We start from the raw sequence: 15,343 nt of genomic DNA on the forward strand, positions 1-15,343 counted from the left end.
AGAGTACTTTGTGACTATCCGTATTTGGGAAACTTTACATGGGGACTCATTGTGTTTGCCCGCCCTTGAATTTGGCGGGTGAGTCCTTGCTCTGTTGCTGTGTTCACTCGTAGAAAGTCCTGAGGGCCATAGCATAGGAAGCAGATTCCTGGACAAGTTGGACAACTGAAGCTCGTGGACAACAGTGTTGTTTTCCTCGACTAATACTATGACGAAACTACCTTCGACTACCTTTTTTCACTGACGAAAACTACATAAAAACTAAGCCATGATGACCAGATTTGATTTATTTGATTTATTTCTGAAATTACCGAAATAAATCATTGAATTTCGTTTTTAATTCATGAAAAATATTTTTTGAAAATGTTTTGAAACTGATTAAAAACATAATGCAGGAAACAAAAACAAAGGCACCCATAAAAAATGTGTTTTGGATTGGGCGCACGTCCTAAATAGCCTGCATCACGCCCTGCATCACGCCCTGCCGTTGATGATATGCCACTGCATACAGTTAAGTACCTGTATAGTATACAGTACAGTATACTTTGTGTGAATGCAAAAACCTAAACCCATGGCAAATCTTAACCATGGTCCAGTCCATTAAATACTCTTAACCCATTTATGCCTGATGTCTAAATTAAAAAGATGTCTTCTAAATCATGACAGTTTTCTGAAAAACTGCATGTTTCTGTATCAGTGGTAATCAATATTTCATGTCAAGGACCCCAAAGATTATATGTAATAATTGGCCACTGACACCCATCTGAAAATATGTTGTTCCAGGGACCCCCCAGAAGCAAAGATTTGAGTTAAAAATGTTCACTCTGTAACATATATTCAAAGATTTCAGGCACATTTTCACGATTTAAAAAAAAATATCAGATCTACAAGATCGTAACGCGGCACTCGGTGCCACGCTATGAGCTTGTAGATCTGCTATTTTTCAATAACTAAAGTATAGGCTAATGATTAAAACACCAAAACGGGTTCCTGTTCTATTTACGTTGATGATTATATATAGGCCTACAAAACTTTTTTTTATTTTAACAGTGAAGTTTACTGAACCAAGCCAGGGCCAGTGTTTGTGGATGTTGGTTTCAGTGGGATTGCTGCAGCCTTACACCGCCTGGTACCAGCCAAGGAGCGCTGGACCATGCACTGCCAGACAGACGGTGACAACTGGGCCAAGCAGAACAAGCAGAGATGTAGGAACCACCTGTTGGGGGCACTGTTGCGCAGAGAACAACATTCCCATCTGGACATGTAGGAAGAAGACCGCAGACTGTAGTGCTCTTCACTGTGTTCTCTTGGGATTTATCGCCACTATGGTGTAGTGGAGCATACCGGATCTTTAAAAAAAATAGCAGACCTGCTATTTTTCATTAGCTAAAGTATAACATAATGCTTAAAACACCAAAAGGGGTTCCCGCCTAGAATGGGTTAACACACATTTATCCTCGTCAACTTTTAGTTTGAATTGTATTGAAGATTGTTTACAAGATAATTCTGTACGGTGTATAGTTGTTTAAAGGGGGTTGTGTTGAAAATGCGACAATGTTCTCTTTTAATTTCTTAAATTTAGAAGATTGGCATTGGAACACACAGGCAAGGCTACTTTACTTGCCTATTCGAAAATAAAGACAATGCAATTATAGCCTTGCTGGCTGATCCACAAGCTCAAGCTTGTAGATCGGCCATTTTGGATACATTGTTGATACATTTCAACAACACAAGTCTACTCTAGGGCATAGCAGCAGCTGTGGGTGTGGTTTTTAACATTGAATTACCGAAGGTAATTAAATTAAATATGGAATCGTGCATTTCCCGTCAGTTTGTGTGTTGGTCGGGCATCACGTGACGTCTTCAGGGGTGGAGCACGTGACATCACGTGACATCATCAGGGATGGAGATCCCTGATGTCATCTGACCTCAAACCCTTAGATTAAATCCATATATGGAGCTGACTTGTTCTGACATTCCATATGTTGATCCTTCCCCATCCATCCATCCTTCCTCTTCGATGTCTCCCTTTTGACTGATACCTGTCCATTCAAACTCTGCCCCAAAGTTATTAGTGTAGCTGCACCTGGCAGCCGAAAACTAGAGTTATCAACAGGCCTGAAAATTAAGATTAAGATTAAACGGGTTGAGAATCACTGCTAGAGCCGTAAACATATTCTCTTATGGGGGTCCCTGGCATGTCTTTTCTAATGGGGGTCCGCGGGCTAATTAGTGTCAATTTGGGGGTTCTTGACATGAAAAAGTATGGGAACCACTGGTGTAGAGGTACATAAGGATAAAACTTATTTTATTCAGACAATGCTGCAGCATACTGTAGAATAGTGATTAAAAAACATAATTAAGAAATTAAACAAAGGAAGAGCGAGCAAGGAGAGAATAACACTGTTGCTGTCGGGAGGAAACCACCTAACTCCCTTTTTTTTGCATAAATCAGTGCTATTAAACACCCTTTACTTCTGTGTGTTATTTCGAAAATATTGAACCAATGAAAAGTAGGAGCTATAAAAAAGCGTTTTGGACAAAACCTCTTAACTCCATTGGAGTCTCCAACTGCTAAAGCAACTTGTAACTTATCTCTCCCCCTCTCATGGAAGTAATTGGAAATATATAATCACAAAACCAACTTTGAGGCAATATTGCTTTGGTTTCAATATAAGGTTTTCCTCATTTCCTGAAAAAAAAGTATATTTTTAATTTCCTGAAAAATAAAATATTAGGTGTTTTCTTCATGACAGCAGAGATATTCAAGAGCATCATCAATGTGCATGTGCACTAATCTGCATAATGTTAACTGCTATCCAACTTTGTTAACCCATTTTGGACTGAGGGCCAATTCTACAAATGTCTTCTAAATCCTGATAGTTTTCTTGAAAAATATGTTTCTGTGTCAGCGGTTCTCAAACCATTTCATGTCAAGGACCCCTAGAATTATCTGTATTTGGCCGCCGACCCCCATCTGAAAACATGTTGTTCCAGGCAGATCTACAAACTCACAACGTGTCGCGCTGCGACGCGTTGTGAGCTTGTAGATCAGCTATTTTCAGCAAGTGTAAAAACAGATTAAGATGCCATCAAGGCACGCCAAAATTCATTTATGTCGACTAAATCAACTGTAGATTTAGTCGACTAAAATCCAATGATATTTAGTCGACTAAAACTAGACTAACACTAAGACATTCCAGGTGACTAAAACTCAATAAACTATTCAAGAGACTATGACTATGACTAAAATCAAAATTTGCTGCCAAAAACAACAGTGGCATCCATGTCCCATCGTCATCCTGGTGCCCTCCTCTCCTCTCCTCTGACCTTCATCCCTCCATCTCCCATCTGGTCCTGCTGCATGGCGCAGGTGTCAGTGTGGGTACTCTGGGTCAGCCGAGCCATCTGCTGATAGACACACTCACCGCACACAATGTGCTAAGTAAAGTGACAGGCACACACTATACCCATTCATCTTTGTTATGTGCGGTGCGCTGCAGTGGATAAAGCAGTGGTTCTCAAAGTGGGGTCCGGGGACCCCCAGGGGGTACCTGAGGGAGTTCCAGGGGGTCCCCAGCTAAACGATAGTTTGGAACCAAATGGACTTTTATGGGTCTGTTAACTCAGAGTTAAATTAACATTGAATTTACAATATAAATTGGTCCCAGAGATAGAAATTACATTAAATGGGGTCTGTAGACTAATGCATGTCAAACTGGGGGTCCTTGAAATTAAACAGGTTGAGAATCACTGCTAGAGCCGTAAAAACATTCTCTTATGGAGGTCCCTGTCATGTCTTTTCAAATGGGGTCTGCGGGGCTAATTAGTGTCAATTTGGGGGTCCTTGACATGAAAACGTTTGGGAACCACTGAGAAAGTATAGGCTACTTCACATCAGTACTTACCCTACTGTAGCTACATGGTAAAACGCAAAGAAAAATAAATACAATAAAAGACATGGACATCATCAAAACTACTCATACACTCATAGACAATTCCAAATAAAGACAAAGGACTACAATATGTGCCACTTTTTCCACAAATTTCTTCTGACTTATATCACACACACACACACACACACACACACACACACCAGCATCGTGGATGTGGAATACATTGCCCAGACTGCACTCAGCCACTCGGGGTCACACTGTTCATGAGTGTGTGTGTAATGTAGGCTAATTGAAAACATCTGTGACTATCAAGCTACTATACGTTTAGTTCGTCCTCCAATTTGTAGCCTGACTCGACAGCTGTGATGAACAGAACGGTAACGATATGAACGCGAAACAAAATCTGTCAGGTAAGAAAAGTTGATTTAGCCTATTTATGTTTTGTATGCTCGCCTTAAACTTAAAGTGCCTGTAAAGAAGTCTGCATATTAACTTCTCAATCTCAACACTGACTTTCTCAAACATGTCAGGAAACCACCCAGCTTAATTTAGTGTGTAGCTATGTTTCAGTAAAATCAATGTAAATTTAACTCTGAGAGTGTACAAATGGAACAAAATGGTTCCATTTGTACACTCTCAGAGTTACAGACCCACAAGGGTCCATTTGGTCCAACATGTAATTTTGCTGGTGACCCCCTGGAACTCCCTCACGGAGCCCTGGGGGTCCCTCGACCCCACTTTGGGAACCACTGAGCTAGCATATCTTGTGTAAAATAAGCAAAAACACGAATTCCAAAAAGATTATCATACTACCTACTATTAAAGCTTTTCTATCAGAAAAAAGTATCTCAGAGTGAAATAAATATAAAAGTATTGATTTGAGTAGAGATTTAAAAAAAAAAAGCCATATCCCCCATAATATTTATTGAACTTCAAATTCAAACAAACTTTCGAATTCTTATTCATTCTCACCAAATGTTACTAATAAATATATTTTTAATGCCTAAAATCTTGAAATCAATTTTGTCCCTGACGTACTGTCCCCCTGCCCCCACCCAGCTATTACGCTAACCCTGTAAATGTCCCCCGCCTATTTCTCTAGCTACATGACTTTCAGAAAGTAGCATATTATGTTTTAATGCGTCCCCACTGTGCAAATAATGGATATGGACATAATTGGAATAATGCATTAAGCTGGACAAAATGTTTTTCTGACAGCTGAACATGCCCTCTTTCAGGAAAAAAAAGAGGACAAATCCTGTAAAGGCTGAAATGGCAACGAATAGTAGTAATCACCCACCTCCTAAATGCCATCTTCGCCCCAATGCGCCTGCTCTGCTCTCCCTACAATACAGTCCACAGTCAGCGGACACAGAGGTAGGATATGATACAAGAACACCATAAAATGTTATGTTCACTAATTTATTACATTATTTCTCATCTGTTTTGTTGTCGTCGGTGGTGTACAAACAGTTGTACAACAAGTTGTGAGCCTTGCTTTTAGACATGTTCTTTTGTGGTTATTTATTTCCAACGGAGGCGACTGAGGCGCGATTCATACTCCTATTTTAGAGCCGAATAAAAGTCGGTTCGGTTCTGTAGAGCCTACAATGTGACGTCATTTGAGGTTCGGGGGCGGGGACCGTCCTAAAGTCGGCTCTTCGGTGCTACTGAAACTTTCTGACGAGCCGAAATCATTTCGGCACTACAGCGGTAAAATAGGAGTATGAATCGGCCCTGAGACTGACTGTCAAAAATATCCACCTCACCTCACTAATGAGATGCGTCAATGGCACATACACACTGTTGCTGCTACCCAATCTGTCTGCTAATGCTGTACAGTACCGTTCAAAGCAGTGTTGTTTTTGACAGCAAATTTCTATTTTAGTCAGAATAGTTTTAATTTAGTCACATTTTAGTCACCTGGATTGTCTTAGTATTAGTCTAGTTTTAGGCCCAAGCTACACGTATATGGATCTTTTGCTAAACGCATTTTTTTGGTGTGCGTTTGGGCCTTTCAGCCACACGCAAACGGCGTTTTCGGCCACTCAAACTGAGGTTTTTGGAAACGGATAAATAAGTGAATATTTTCGAAAATATCCGGATCAGTGGCTCTGTGTAGTCATGCGACACAGAGCTTTTGAGAAACGATGATGTCACCGCTTATTAGCGCATATCATTTTTACTATAATTAGGTGAGAAATGCAGCTTGTGCCTGCATGGAAACTACACGGATATGATATCTATCCAATTGTTCATGTTTATATATCACTGTTAACAACTTTACAACAACGTATCATGTGTTGCATCAACTGCAGCGAGCAAAGGCTCTGCTCTGCTGCATCCAATAATAAATATATCCGCCTACTAGTCCAGTCAGTGCGGACTGGTGATTTCATTTGTATTGGTGCCGAGTGCGAAGCTTGAACAATATATAGGTTAATTGTGGACCGCTACAGATAAACTGTGGATATTAACCTACCAATAAGGACCCAGGCCAAATGCCATTGCAGTAGCCTACACCTGCAACAACAAGTCTGTGTGGTGTGTGCATAGCCATGTGAAACTATATTTCCATACTGTATTTTGCTCTCCATTTCATGGTCATGGTCATGAAGGGGAGAGAGAGGGGGTGCAGAGAGAGAGAGAGGTGTGTGTGAATGGTGAGAAGAAAGTATACAGTGGGTCGCCATGCGCATATGGCTCTCTCCTGTTTAGGTAATAAAGGGCGCACCCTTGACTGCATTTGTCACTGCGTGCATGCCGACAATGCGCGCGTGTGAACTTTTATTAGCCTACAATATAACATGACATTTATTATATACCTCGAAAATATAGCCACTCTACAAGCTCACAAGTGGTTGTGGTTGTGGACACTTCTATAAGTTCTATAGGTCTGACTCTGCTTCTGTGCAGGACTTGTCAAGTCGCCAGAGCAATGGTAAAGTGTCTATCATTTTTAAATCATATGGAGAGAAAGGTCGAGTCTGGATTTAGAGATTTACGTACTATACTATAGTGTGACATGCTGACAGAAACATGTTCCACTTCCACTCACAATTTAGGTGGGCTTTTAAAATGCGGTACTTATTCCTTCATTAAAAAATATGATTGGCACCTCATAAGTGTAAATATAAAATCAAATATAATATTGCCTACAATTGAAACCTAGTGATTTTATCCTGTGTTCAATCAGTGGCGGGCCGTGCCGAAATGAACTAGGCCTTCAACATTTCACAGCAAATTTCAAGCTATTATTATTTATAGGCTAAATAAACTTTTCTTACCTGCAAATTTCACTGACTGTAGAGAATTTTACCCGGAGACATCACAAGTAGTACAAAATGGAACCAATTCCATTTGGTTCCATTTGTATACACTCTGAGAGTTACAGACCTCAGACCTGTAGGCTAAAGGGTCCATTTGGAACCCTCCATACTCTCAGGGCGGCCAGTACATTTTGGCACCATTTGGGCCTTTGCGCGTAAGTTTTGCCCCGTTGACCCACTCTGGGAGTACAGGCAAGGCGACCGAGTCCCCTGCCTGCTGAAGAGCACCGTCTGGTGGCCAGGGGAGGAGCTGCCCCTGTCACCAGCTTTGTGTTGGGGAGGTGGGGGGGGGGGGGGTCAAGTAAAACTTTGTCTGCTGATCTAAGATTATGGGAAGGTATGTGAGGGGACAAGAGGTCAGAAATATAGACAGGTGCCAGGCCCTTTAGTGATTTAAAAACAAACAAGTTAACTTTAAAATCAATTCTGAACACGACTGGTAACCAGTACAGTAGTGTTTTTGGCAGCAAATTTAGATTTTAGTTTTACATCTACAGTTGATTTAGTCGACTAAAATGTATTTTGGCGGGCCTTGATGCCGTCGTAATGACTGATTTTACATGCTGAAAACGTGAGCTTGTAGATCTGCTATTTTCAGCATGCAACCAAATGCAAAATGGCTCTTGTCCACTAGTCCCTTCCTAACATTTTAGTCTAGTTTTTATTTGTTGACGAAATTGTCAGTATATTTAGTCTTAGTTTTAGTCGTCATAGCTTACCGGTAGTTTTCATTTAGTTTCCATTTAGTTTTCGTCAGTGGAAAAAGGTAGTCGACGAACACTTGAGTCTGACGAACTAGTTGAAGGCGATTGACCTTTTGGGGAGTCCGGAAAAAAAGAGAATCACAGTAGAACGCGTGAGAACTGAGAAGCATAAATTAGGCTTCACCGAAGCAATGTTTTCTGTGAAATCTGCCCTTATGTGAGGGAGATGCATATCATCATTCTGTTCCCACAAGGGATCTGCCATATTCAATTTCTTCCCCACTGTAATAGATCCCAGAGTACACTAATGAATAATGCATACATACTGCCACTGTTTGTCCTATGCATTGCTTTTACAGCATGGCTCTGTGAGAGTCTATAAGAGGGTCTGTGTGTTTGTGTCTGAGCTGATCTCGCAAATCTGGACCGATCAGGAGGCAAATCTCTCGTGTTTCTCAACAATTTTATATTTCCTGCGATGTTGGTCATTTCAGGCTGTGACCTCCCAATATAATCACATTTGAACTGTGGACCCCCCCACCCTGGGGACCCCCCCACCCTGAGCACTTAGAATGTAGGAGTTGAGGCATTCAATTTTGTTTGACTCAGTTCCACAGGTACAATCAGTATTGTGAAAATAATCGATCTTGTGTTGCGAGGCATTGAGATCTTGTAGATCTACTATTGTCACAGTTTTTGCCTCTTGCCTCTTTCTTATAATATTTGACAAATGTATAGTACTAGACCTGTTCCTGTCGGCCACCGGAGTACTTGGGAACGATGCAAGTTGGGAACAATGAAGATCTGGAACGCATAGCCCACCCTAGTATGCAATGCCCGGTATATCAGTTGCCAGTGGTGGAAAGTAACTAAGTACTTTTACTTAAGTACTGCACTTAAGTACAATTTTGAGGTATTCATACTTTACTTGAGTCTTTCCAATTTCCAATACTTTTACTTCTACTTCACTACATCTCGGAGCCAACATTTGTACTTTTACTCCACTACAATTATTTGAAAACTTTAGTTACTAGTTACTTTGGAGATTTTAATTTTGATTAGAAAACATACATTAACCACTTCAACCCTATACATTTCGGCCATTTGAAAATAACCGATCTACAAGCTCACAATGCGTTGTTTGACGCATTGACACACAATTGTTGATGCATTGACTCATTGAAAATAACCGATCTACAAGCTCACAATGCGTTGTTTGACGCATTGACACACAATTGTTGATGCATTGACTCATTGAAAATAGCCGATCTACAAGCTCACAATGCGTCGCAAGTCGCAACGCGATGCATTGTGAGCTTGTAGATCTGCTATTTTCAATATATTTTGTACACATTTTGAACTTGTGAAAGGGCACATTCTGCACAATGAGTACTTTTACTTTTAGTACTTTAAGTACATTTTGATGCCGATACTTTTGTGCTTTTGAAGAGTGAAAACTGACTGTGGAAAGTGGACTAAGTAATCAAATGGCGTGTGTGGGGAATTGCAATCAATTGGGCTCAGGCAGAGGCTGGAAATTGAACAGGTGCAGAGATTTAGGCTCATTGGGTCCACTGGCAGAGACCAGACCAGACCTGACCAGAGCTTTTTCTGGCAGTTCTGGACAACCATGTGTCCCAAACGACTCAAGGCCGGGCACTGCACTCTGCGTGGTGGTGTGGAACGCGTGTGTCGAATTTTGAAGACGGTGAGGCGAACGGCTCTCGAGTTACGTGGATTACAGACGTACACACAGAGATGTGGTGTACGTCTTAAAAGTCCTTTCATTGTAAGGACTTGGCGGTCCCCAGTGGGGACAGCTCCGGGGGTTCTGACTCACAGGTTGAGAATGACATCACGGGCTGGCCGCATGAAGTCTGAAGCGTTATCCATAGTCTGGATTTTCGGTGGTGAGGTGACCACCGAACTACAACATGGCGTTACGAGCCGCGGTGAAGAGCAAACCACCGCTCTCCCCAGCCCTTCTCTCTGTTTTTACTCACCACCGCTCAACGTCAACCAGTTTGCTAGCAGTTTGTTTACAGTATAAATGTGAAGTAATGATTTCTACATTCTCAAATAACAGACTCATTAGTTAATGAAATCACTTATGCTAATGACCCAGCTGAGGCTGTTAATTACGGCTTCAAGATTCAGTGCTTCCTCCGCATGTAATTTGCATATCATGTCACTATTAATTATACCATGGCGTCCTCACAGCCATCATCAAAAACACTATCATAGTCATTCTTCAATCGTTGTGGAATTGATGGACAGATGAACGAAGGATCATGGGTTTGCTCTCTGCTCGCCTGCTGGGAGCTCACTCTGATTAACTGGGTTGCCAGATGTGGCAATTAATTGAAAATGTAGACGTAAGCTGTTTAAACACATTCCCTGCCAAGGACGAGTATACTCGTCCTAGGATGTTTTATATTGATTAATTTAACCCATTTCGGGCGGGAACCCCTTTTGGCAGATTTAGCAGATCTACAAGCTCATAGCGCGGCACTTGGTGCCATGTTACGAGCTTGTAGGTCTGCTATTTTTTTTTAACTAATGAAAAGATCTTTGAATATTCTTTCAGAGCGAACGATTTAACTCAAATCTTTGCTTCTGGGGGGGTCCCTGGAACAACATATTTTCAGATGGGGGTCGGCAGCCAATTACATATATTTTTGGGGGGTCCTTGACATGAAAATGTTTGAGAACGACTAATAGAAACATTTTTTTTCCAGAAAACTGTCAGGATTTAGAAGACGTTTGTAGAATCGTCCTCAGGTCAAATGGGTTAAGGTGTGGTCATAAGCTACATGATTAGCTCTGGGTTGCTATCCGAGCGAGAGTTTACAACAGCTTGCAGAGCTGATCAATGATCAGACTTTCTGGTCTAGTTACGTGGTATGGTCTAGTATAGCCATGTAGTGGCGGGACTTTCATGATTGGCTGGCCTCTAAGCCAATGGGATATTTCTGGCAGAAGTTCTTGACGGCTGATTTCACCCTCCTGCTGGTACAATGAGCCCCACGGCCAATGGGACGCTATTATGCCCCTCCCCCACCACACCATGACTAGAGACTGAAGCCACTAAAGCCCAGTGTCGTGCACAGATAGACACTAGGGGGTGCTAGAGCACCACCTGCCCTTGCCCTCTGGACCCTTTTTTTGTCCACAGTACAGTGTACAGTATGTGGGCCATGGTGACATTGATCAATTATTGATTAAAAAAAAGCTTATAATATATTATTTATGCCCCAAAATCTATAAATCTCACACTATTAAGGCAACCGGCCGGTTCCACGCGCTGCACAAGGTGCCCTTTTTTCACTTGAGCACCTGCCCCTCTAAATGTCTGTGCACTCCACTGCTAAAGCCCCACTGAGGTACAATATGTAAGCGAATGGAATGCAAGCTATGACTCATTTCGTGTGTATGTGCGTGTGTGCGTGCGTGCGTGCGTGCGTGTGAAGGTGTTTTGATGTTACCAAACAATTGATCACTATCAGCCTTCAACAAAGCGGTCACACTGCTAGCTACTGTCGATTATTGTACCCTACAAAGCATCTCAGTGGAGCCTCTTAACCTGAAATGAACAACAAACACTCTCTCTCTCCATTTTGACCTTTCATATCTCCCCTTTCAACTTTGGTCCACTGTTCTCTTTGTTTCGTAAGTAAAGTCCTGCTTAGCATGGTCCTGTAAGCCATGCTGTGTCGACTAGCCTGATACTTATTGGCACATGTTGATATTCACCACTTCCAGGTAGAGGATTTAGACTGCATTCCCAGTCAAATGCTGAGTAAACCACTCCTTAGACTGCTTACAGTAGCCTGTTTGCATTACAGGCATTAAGGTCACAGACCTGGTTCACAGAACCATAGGGTTGGGTTATTTTAGTTCATGTTTCTTCCTTTGTTATTTGGTGTGTGGTGTGTGGTGGTGCACAGGTCTATAGTTTTCTTTTCTTTTTTTAATTCTGTTTATTGATAAGCACACTCATTCATACAGTTGTACAGAACTGGGAGGAGAGTGAACATAAACATTTACAGCATTATTGACCTTTTGTTTTTCTTACTCCATAGACTCTCCCCATTCAGTGTTCCATTTCAGTTTTTTTCTTTTTTCACAGTAAATGTGCCATTTTTTCCCCCCCATTTTTCTATGTGCATACATACTACATATGTAACCCCCCCTCCCCCCTCCCGCACCAGGGTAAGTGTCCAAGTGAACGCAACGTCTGTACAATATACATAAAACGTCTGCAGTTTTCTTTTCATACTGCTAGTTTCTGGGCTTAACATTCTTGCCATGCATGAGGCATAGCATATAGCAGCTACCTCCTGAGTGCAGGTCACCTATACGTTCATAGCATACTAGCAGCTACCTCCTGAGTGCAGGTCACCTATACGTTCATACTGTAGCATACTAGTAGCTACCTCCTGAGTGCAGGTCAGAGGTCACCTATACGTTCCTAAATGCTGACTTGCTTTTCTGCTGCTTGCTTTTCTGTGTGAATCCACTCTTCAGAGGCGCATGTCTGCATTGCCCTGGTAAAAAAGTGTTATTAGTCCAATAATGAGAATGCAGATGGCTTGTGCCTGTTGAAAAGATGGTATTTGATTGAGGGGCTGTGGCAGTAACATGCAATGTTATGACACTCTGGGTGAAATAAGATTGTAGCTAAGGGGATTATAACACATTTGACAATATGTGCTTCATATTGCTGGGCTCATTGGCTGCTGATTGAAGGCATACTTGATGTACACACTGTCATACAGAATCATGGCCGCAGTACAGTAACCAATAACCATAGTGCAAGTGGACAACATTGAGATGGGAGCCAAAGGTTTACGCTATAGTAGCAGTGTTGTTTTTGGGAGCCTCAAGACGGAGGTATTATATTACTGCTGGTGTGACATTGGCTGACATGGACTCAACACAGTGGTGTAGTTGAGGACCTAGACCTGAGAGGGCCCAACGTCTGATTTATTGATCTGTGTTAAGTTGCAGGACAACTTTGTATGTCTGCTAGACCAGGGGTTCTCAACCCGTGGGTCCCGACCCCTCGGGGCGGTCGCCAAATTATTTTGGGGGTTTCCCAAATTATAAAAAAAAAGGAAGAAAAAAAAATGGAAAGGAATGGCTGGACAATGGAAATTGAGAGTTTGCATAAACTTTCCTTAATGATTATCTGGTTCCAGTATTCATTTATGACATATTTTCTCTATTATTAAGGTTATTTTTGCAGTCAGTTTGTATTGGTGGTGAGGAGGGTGGCGGGGGTCGCGAGACATGGACAAAGCATTTCTGGGGGTCCCCAGCCAAAAACGTTGAGAACCCCTGTGCTAGACTACAGGCCTTAAGAGATGGGTTGGAGACGGTGTTGAGTGGCAGGTAAGGTCGTGTATCTGAATGGCATGTGCTGCATATGTATATTTGTCTCCATTGTGTTATGGACAGTCATTTGGTAGCCAGTCACACACACCTCTCTCTCTCTCTCTCTGGAGATACAAGGTCTCTCTACCTGACAGTGACAGTTTACCTCTGGGGATTGATGCGTTGCAACAACCTCTCACATACCCACTGACGATATAGGTTTTTATGTTGCGTAAGATAGAGAATACCGTATCAAGATGCCTGGGTGATAAAACCAATATACAGTTGGAGGCCATCGATATTGTCCTTTTCTTTTTGCTGAGGTTTGCGTGATCTGCGCAAAAGGACAGTTAACCCATTTTGGGCGGGAACCCCTTTTGGTGTTTTAAACATTATGTTATAATTTAGCTATTGAAAAATAGCAGATCTACAAGCTCATAGCGCGCCACCGAGTGGCGCGCTACGAGCTTGTAGGTCTGCTATTTTTAAAAAATCGTGAAAATATGGAGGATTTAGAAGGATTTTTTTAAATTTTGAGGTCAGGCCTAAATGGGTCAAATGATAAGAGAATATATCGGTGGCACCCAACTGTATGTATTACATGGTTTTATTTCAGTATTATAGTGCAGGTCAAAGGTTGCCATATTAAACGGCATGCGATATCTATCTGGTTTCCACGACACCCTTGATAGAAAGAGAGAACTCAACAGAACCTTGATCTTGACCAGAGAGATGGAGCAGAGCACTGTGGAATCACTCAGAACACTGTCCTTTATGGGTTAACCCATTTAGACCTGAGGACGATTCTACAAATGTCTTCTAAATCCTGACAGTTTTCCGAAAAACCCTATGTTTCTTTGTCAGTGGTTCTCAAACTGTTTATGTCAAGAACCCCCAAAAACTATATGTAATTGGCCGCTGACCCCCATCTGAAAATGTAGTTCCAGGGACCTCCCCCCAGAAGCAAAGATTTGAGTTAAAAACATTCGCTCTGAAAGAATATATATTCAAAGATTTGCGCCATATTTTCATAGCAGATCTACAAGCTTGTAGATCTGCTATGTTTCAATAGCTAAAATATAACATAATGATTTAGAACACACAGGGGTTAGTGTATACGTATACGGTCGACGATCATATTATGTCATTCGGGACACACAGTTGTTTGTGGAATGTGGAAATAAATGACGCTGCGTTAGGGCCGATTCATACTCCTATTTTACCACTGTTTCGACGCTGTAGTGCCAAAATGATTTTGGCTCGTCAGAAATTTTCAGTAGCACCGAAGAGCCGACTTTAGGACGGTACCCGCCCCCCCCCCCCCCCCCCCCCCCCCCCCAACCTCAGTATGAATCGGCCCTTGGAAGATGTCCTTGTGCTGCTTCTCTGTGGGATCAATCTATCTGCTATCACAACAACGGAGGCAGCGAGGTTACAGAAGGCACTGAGGTATGGCTTACATTATGTAGCTGTCAGAGATGTCTCGCCTTGTTCCCGGTTCAATGCCTGCTGTTGCTCGATCTACCGTGGCTGTGCTGCTGTTGCTCTACTCAGTGTTGTTTTTGGCAGCAAATTTTGATTTTAGTTTTTTAGTCATAGTCTCTTAGAATAGTTTTCATTTCGTTTTAGTCACATTTTAGTCGCCCGGAATGTTTTAGTGTAGTTTTAGTCGACTAAATATCATAAGATTTTAGTCTACTAAATCTACAGTTTATTTAGTCGAACAAAATGTATTTTGGCGGGCCTTGATGCCGTCTTAATGACCTTTTTTTTCACTTGCTGAAAATAGCCGATCTACAAGCTCACAACGCGTCGTGCTGCTTTCATTTTCAGCATGCAATATTGTAAAATGACTTATACTGGATCTCTTGTCCACTAGTCCCTTCCTAACATTTTAGTCTAGTTTTTATTTGTTGACGAAATTGTCAGTATATTTAGGCCCTTTCCCAATTCCTTTTTTAACCCTACCCCTTACCCCTTGCCCCTTCCCCTTGTCCCTTCATAATGAGTGTCAAGGGGTAGGGGGATAAATCATCAC

The 15,343-nt window shown here is 41.9% G+C and overlaps 1 protein-coding gene across 3 annotated transcripts in view; it reads left to right on the forward strand.

Moving 5' to 3' along the window:
- The first annotated feature begins 4,205 nt into the window (after positions 1-4,205).
- The window catches only part of atp2b2 (ATPase plasma membrane Ca2+ transporting 2), a 334,512-nt gene continuing 323,374 nt past the window's right edge, over positions 4,206-15,343 (forward strand). For all 3 annotated transcript variants that reach the window (XM_079510385.1, XM_079510382.1, XM_079510384.1), the window contains exons 1-2: positions 4,206-4,306; positions 5,135-5,273. The gene's annotated coding sequence lies outside the window, so the exon portion shown is untranslated. The remainder of the gene's footprint in view (positions 4,307-5,134; positions 5,274-15,343) is intronic.

Source organism: Electrona antarctica (genome assembly GCF_951216825.1).
Source record: "Electrona antarctica genome assembly, chromosome: 9".
Taxonomy (NCBI): domain Eukaryota; kingdom Metazoa; phylum Chordata; class Actinopteri; order Myctophiformes; family Myctophidae; genus Electrona; species Electrona antarctica.